Source organism: Microcebus murinus, chromosome 2 (assembly GCF_040939455.1).
Source record: "Microcebus murinus isolate Inina chromosome 2, M.murinus_Inina_mat1.0, whole genome shotgun sequence".
NCBI classification, from domain to species: Eukaryota; Metazoa; Chordata; class Mammalia; order Primates; family Cheirogaleidae; genus Microcebus; species Microcebus murinus.
In genome coordinates, this window is record NC_134105.1 from 21,427,145 (window position 1) to 21,433,492 (window position 6,348).

The 6,348-nt window shown below is 57.6% G+C and overlaps 1 long non-coding RNA gene across 1 annotated transcript; it reads right to left on the reverse strand.

The window, feature by feature from the left end:
- Positions 1-3,932: 3,932 nt before the first annotated feature.
- LOC142876371 (uncharacterized) lies at positions 3,933-5,088 on the reverse strand. Its single transcript, XR_012923267.1, has 2 exons — positions 4,999-5,088; positions 3,933-4,386 (listed from the first exon to the last, which is right to left on the reverse strand). It is a non-coding gene; the product is annotated as an uncharacterized LOC142876371 (long non-coding RNA).
- Positions 5,089-6,348: the final 1,260 nt, after the last annotated feature.

Genomic DNA, 6,348 nt, shown 5'->3' on the forward strand with positions numbered 1-6,348 from the left:
CGCAAAGCCCGGCAGGCTCAGTGAGCTGGCCACCCGCTGCTTCTCAGTCAGGACGGCTGAACACACGGGACATGGAAGGAACCCCACACACTCCAGCCCTCCAAGTCTCTCCTCCCTCCCGCACCACAGGGCCGGGCATTCCACTATTAGGGATTCACTCCTTGGGATAAGAAGGCTGGAAGGAGCTCCCTGGGTGAGGGGGCGGCCCCTGATGAGAAGCCATGGCTTTGCAGAACTCAGCAGAGGCCGCCGTTGAGCTGCAAGTGCCTTGGAACATGTCGCCCAGTCAGCCCCAGCTCTGCCCTGGGAGCAGAGAGGGGCGGGAAGGAGCCCTGTGGAGCAGGCACCATCCCCGAGAAGGGAACATGATCCTCAGAGGAGGTAAGGGCCTGGCCCAGAGTCACACAGCAAGCAGCACCACAGAGCCGGGACTCGAACCCAGGCCTGTCCACTCCACCGCTGGCTCCGGGCTCTGGTCCCTGCTCTGTGACCAGGACAATTGTCTCCCCTCTCAGGCCTTCTGTGAAACGTGGCTGTCAATAGACACGATCTTGCAGGACCCTGCCAAGCTGGACACGGGCGCACAGCAGGGAGCTTAGGAGACTGCCGGGCCACCCCACACACCCCTACACCCCTTACCCATGACCTCGGGCCAGTTACTCAACCCTGCAGGGCCTTTGTTTGCTCATCTGTAAAATGGAGCCAATAGAGTCTCCCCTTCGCAGGGCACTGGACGTTCTGCACCTAGTGAGCGCTGGTCATCACCGGGCCCTTGGAGTGGGGGATGGGGGGTGAAGAGCGGGGCCTGGGGAGGGCGGAGCAGGGAGGCAGAGGAGGGACTCGCTCTCCGCCCAGCAGCAGCGCATGGACCATGTGATGGTGGTGGCGCAGGTCTGGGAGCCAGGGCTCCTGCTCTTTGGCCCTCGGACAGTCCACGAATCCCTGGACAGGCAAATCCCCGCCGGGGAGGTCCCGGCCTCTCAGACAAGCCCTTTGTCTGCTGGGCATCAGAGGCTACTTCCGGCCCCACTAGGACCTGATCAAACTGCAGCCCAGACCCGGAACAAAGGACCCTCACACCGGCCAGAGAGGCCCCAGGAGGTGCCCACTGTCCCCCGGCTTCCATGCCCCGGGTGGCTGAGCGGGGCCCACGCAGCCTGGCTGAGATCAGAGGCGTGGGGTGGGGTTGAGCCGGAAGGGACCCAGCGGGTGCTCGGAATCAAAGACTCCCAAAGTGCCCCTTGCAGGAGCCAGAGGGCATTTTATTACATAAATACGCGCTCAAAGTCCTCCAGTAGCTTCTGCCAGCCAGCCTGGCAGGCTCACCCCGGCCTGTGCCCCCATCCCGCACACGGCCCTGGCAGCCACCTCTCCCCCCGCCTTGTTCTCCAGACACACCAAGCCCTGCCTCCCTTGGGGACGTTGCCCCAGCTGTCCCCTCTGCATATAGATTTTTCCTCCAAGATGTGCACGTCCCTGGCTCTCTCCTTTCACTGGGGCTTTGCTCAGAGATGCTCGCTGACCCCTGACCCCTCTGCCACTCTCCCCAACCCGACCCTTCCTCTCCCTCTCCCACGAGGCTTTCATCCCCACTGCCTGGTCAAGGTCACCGACGACCTGCTGCTGCTGGGATCCAGCGGCCAAGTCCCTGTCCTGGGTTTAGGTGACCGGTCAGCAGCCTTTGACACAGGGCCGTGTCTGTCTCCTCTTGACCTGTGGGCAGCTTCTCTCTGGCTCCTCCGCCAGTGCCCTGTGCTCCCTGGCCTCCAGCTCAGCCCTGGCCCTGGCCCGCCCTCACTCCCTCCCTGCGGGCCCCACAGCCCCTGGCTTTCGGCACCGTGTCTCCCGGACCCATACCTCCAGCCCTAACCCGTCCCCAGAACCCCGGATGCCTGTGTCCACCCTCACTTCCAGGGTCCACGTGCAGAGTGACGGCACCTCCAAGGCCACGTGCCCAGACCTGCTCCCCAGCTCTGCAGGCGTGACCCCCTCACTCAGCCTCCATCCTGTCCCTCTGACTGCCCCCATCATCAGCAGATCCAGAACCTGACCGCTCCCATCCTGACCAGCCTGGATTTTTGCCAGAGCCCCCCAATTTCTCTCCCTGTACCCTTCAAAATGCTCCCGTGGCCCCTCACCCAGGGTAAAAGGCCATCGGGTGGCCTGCATGGCAGTCACAGCTGTCCCTCCCCAGCCTCTGCCATGACCCCTCCGACCTCCATCCCTGCCCCCCCCACTCCAGCCACCGGGGTCTCCTCTCTGCTTCTCCCATCATCCAGCCTCGCTCCCCAGGGGGGTTGGGGGGGGCCCTAGCACTGCTGTTCCCTCTGCCTGGCCACCCTTCTCAGATCTGCACTCTCGCTCCCTCACCTCCTTTGCCTCTCGGTTAAAATGTCACTGGAGCAGAGAAACCCTCCCCGGCCACCCACACACCCCAAAAAAGTGCCCCCATCAGCACTCCCCACCTCCTCCCCTGCTTAACTTCCGCCATGGCACCAATCACCGGGGACACTGTCTGCCCTGCCCGCCGCCCCGACAAGGGCGAAGCTCCGTGGGAACAGGGACCGCACCTGCTGTGCTCGACGCCAGCACCTAGAACCGTGCCCGGCACACAGTAGGGCCCGGAAACGTTGGCCGAGTCAGTGAGGGGACGAGCCTGAGCTGAGTGCGGAAGGCTGCGTGCGAGTCTGTCAGGCAGGGGCAGGAAGAGGCTCCAGGCAGCGGGAACAGCACGTACCAGGCTGAGGCACGAAGGGCGTGTGTGGTGTTGTACAGAGGGTCTCGGTGTAGGGCTGGGATCGGGCAAGGAGCCTGGTTATGAAGGGAATTTGTTTGCTCATTCATTCATTCAAAATGTTTTAAGCCCTGAGAGGAACCTGGCCCTCTGCCTATATAAAGGGATGGTACTTGGGAGCCATTGAGAGATCCAGAGCAGGGGCAGCACATATCACTTCTGGTGACAGGATGAAACCCCAATGCACCCCGGGTCCCCCCTGGCCCCAGGGCCCTGCTCTGCCATGGACTTCACTCCAGGGCAGCCTTTTGCAGGTCTGGGGAGAGCATGTCCTCTGAGGCTTCTCCTGCCAAGTCCGAAGAGCCACCGAGTCTCCACAAGAGCCAGCCTGTCAGTCTGTGACCCCAGTGTGTGAGTCCCACAGCCCAGAGGGGGTGTAACCCTCCTGAGTTGGGAGGACCGAGAATCCAGCCTCTCAGTTTCCAGGTGGGGCAGCTGAGGCCCACCAAAGACAAAGGACTCATTCAGGGTCACACTGTGCAAGGTCACACTGCGTAACAGTCACAAGTCTTTTGTTTACAAGTGACAAGCACCCAATTCAGACCGCTGTTTATATACACAGGAGAGGGGATTTGGCTCACAGAACTAGGATGTTGAAGAATGAACTTCAGGTACAGTTGGATCCAGGCTCAACCTGGGGCACATGTCACCCCTTGGACAATCCTTGGCCATGGGTCTGCAGAACTCTCAGCAGCCAAGTCTGGGTGTAACAGGTCTGGCCCCGGAGTTGGGGGGAGGCGGGGGAGTGTCAGCCCCACATGATACCCCAGGAAGGAGAAAGGGGCAGGGTTTTCCCAAAGGCAAATCAGAGTGCAGGTCCAAGAAAAGGGGGAAAGGAAGCAGATGTCCCCACACCCAGGGAGTCAGGGACAGAACCCCGAGCGGGACCTCACCCTCTGACTCCTGGCCACCGCCCATCCCACTTCCCCAGACAGCTTCAGGAGGATCAGCCAGACGTCAGCTTGGAGGACGGATTGGGCCAGGGTGGGGGCGCTGGAGGCGGGGGACCCGCGGGAGGTGGTCCAGGCAAGTGGTAATGAGCCCCTTGACAGAAACCGATCAATCTCCCACCCCCACCTCAGCAGTTTGCTGCGGGAAACACCATCGCGTCTCCAAGATGAATAGCACACCAACACCGTTATTAATGCAGCTTTAAGTGGTGTTTAGAATCCACTTCATTTTAAATAAAATGGCATAGATCTTTCCTGACTTGTGTAGACCCCAGAGGCCTGGCACGACTCGGCTGCTGCCTAAGCAGGGTGACATCTGGGCGTTCCCCCAGCAAGTCGCCCGACGCCAGGCTCACAGGACCGTGACAAACAGCAAGAGAATGCGCCCCCAGTGAGAAACCTAATGCTGGGGAGGACGGGCACGGAGAACTGCATCTGCCGCCGGTGGCAGTGTCAGGGCCGTTTCTCTGCACGGTCGCTTAGCAGGGTGTTGTCATTGCCAAAGAGGTCCGCACTCTTTGGTCCACTCATCCCGCCGCTGGGAAGACCTCTTAAAGCTGTAACCGGAGATGTGAGGAGAGCTTCGAGTGCCGCAGATGTTCATCGTGGCATTGTTTATAGCGGAGAGAAGGTGAAAATCACCTAAGTGTCCAACCAGAGGGGAATAGTTGTGCAGACTAAGGCAGGCCCATCTGTGGAATGTCCTGCCTCTGTTCAAAAAGGTTGCCTACAGCAATTATTATCTTAAGATCATTTGATTGGGCAAAGCAGAAATTTAAGGAAACTCAAATCAAAAGGAGGATGATTTTAAGCATCAGAGGAATTTCCTAGGGTTCAACATCCAGACGCACAACTGAGACACACAAAACCTGCCAGGTGCTCAGTTTCCAGATGGGGCAACTGAAGCCCACCAAAGACAAAGGACTTATTCAAGGTCACACTGAGTATCAGTCAGAGCTCTTTCGTTTACAAGCGACAATTCAGACTGACTTCTTTTAAAAAGGAGAAGGGATTTGGCTCACATAACTAGGATGTTGAAGAGTGAACTTCAGGTACAGTTGGATCCAGGCTCAACTTGGGACACATGCCACCCCTTGGACAATCTTTGGTCATAGGTCTGCAGAACTCTCAGGGCCAAGTCTGGGCATGATATGCATCTCCCCTGACCCCGCCAAGCCTCTCATCCCTGCTTCTCTCTGGCTGCAGTGTCCTCTCTCTGCAGACCAGTGTGACGGCTCCAGCCCCAGGGTTTACCTGCTGCCCTAGCTCCATCCCGCAGCTGTTGGATTCAATCTTCTCTTCCTGTTGAAAGAAAATGAGAGAGGGAGGAAGGGAGAGAGGGAGGGAGGCAGGGAGAAAGGGAGGGAGGGAGAAAGGAAAGGAGGAAAGAAGAAGGGAGGAAGCAGGGGAGAGAGAAGAAAAGAGAAAGAAAAAGAGAATTCCTGGAAGGGACACTTTAATTGGCTCAGCTTTGGTCAGGCGACGCTGCTGGTCCAATCCACTGTGCTGGCCCCGGAGGGCCACCATAGGCCACCAGGCCTCCGTTCTGGTGGAGTGGGGTGAGGTGAGGCAGGAGGACTTGACTGATATCAAAGATACCAGTACATAATCACAGGGTGCGTTAGTCGCCTATTGCCGCGTAACAAGTTGTCTTTAAAGCAGCATTTATTTTATCGCACACGGTTTCTGAGAGTGAGGAACTGGGGAGAGGTTCTTCTCAGTGATTCTGATGCAGGATTGCTCACCAGGTGGCAGTCAGAATGTCAACAGGGCCTTAGTCTTCTGAAGGCTTGACTGGGCTGGGGGAGCCACTTCCAAACTCACCCGCAGAGCGGCTGGCAGCAGGCTCGGTTTCTTGTTGGCCATTGCTGGAGGCTTCAGTCTCCCACACGGCTGTCCCCATGAGGCGGATCATGACGGGACAGCTGGCCTTTCCCAGGACAAATGATTTCAGAGAAAAAAACAGCCAAGACTGAAGCTGCAGTGTCTTTTATAAACTAATCTCAGAAGCGACAGCCCAGTTCTTCCGTTCTCATGAGTCACACGGACCAACCCTGGTACAGTGTCGGAAGGGATTACACGCGGGCGTGAAAACCAGGAGGAAGGACCATGGGGAGCCACTTCCCAGGCTGACACACCTGGGAAACGCTCATTCTATAACATGGTTTCAAGGCAGGCACAGTGGCGCATGCCTGTAATCCCAGCATTTGGGGAGGCTGAGGCAGGGAGATAGCTTGAGCCCAGGAGTTCAAGACCAACCCAGGCAACATAGTGAGACTCTGTCTTCTATGAAAAAAAAATTTTTTTTAAATCAGCCAGACATGGTGGCACACACCTGTAGTCCCAGCTACTCAGGAGGCTAAGGCTAAGGAGACCGGGGTTGCAGTGAGCTATGATGGCACCACTGCACTCCAGCCTGGGCAACAGAGTGATCCTGTCTCTAAAAAAATAAAAAAGTATAAAGGCTTCAAAGTGTATGCACTATATCTATTTTTAAAATAAAAGACTCAAGTGGAGTCCACACAATGCCCGAGAAAGCCTTCTTTCAAAAGAAATTGCCTTTGACTACTTCTGCTGGGTGACAGAGGAACTGACGGGCCAGAT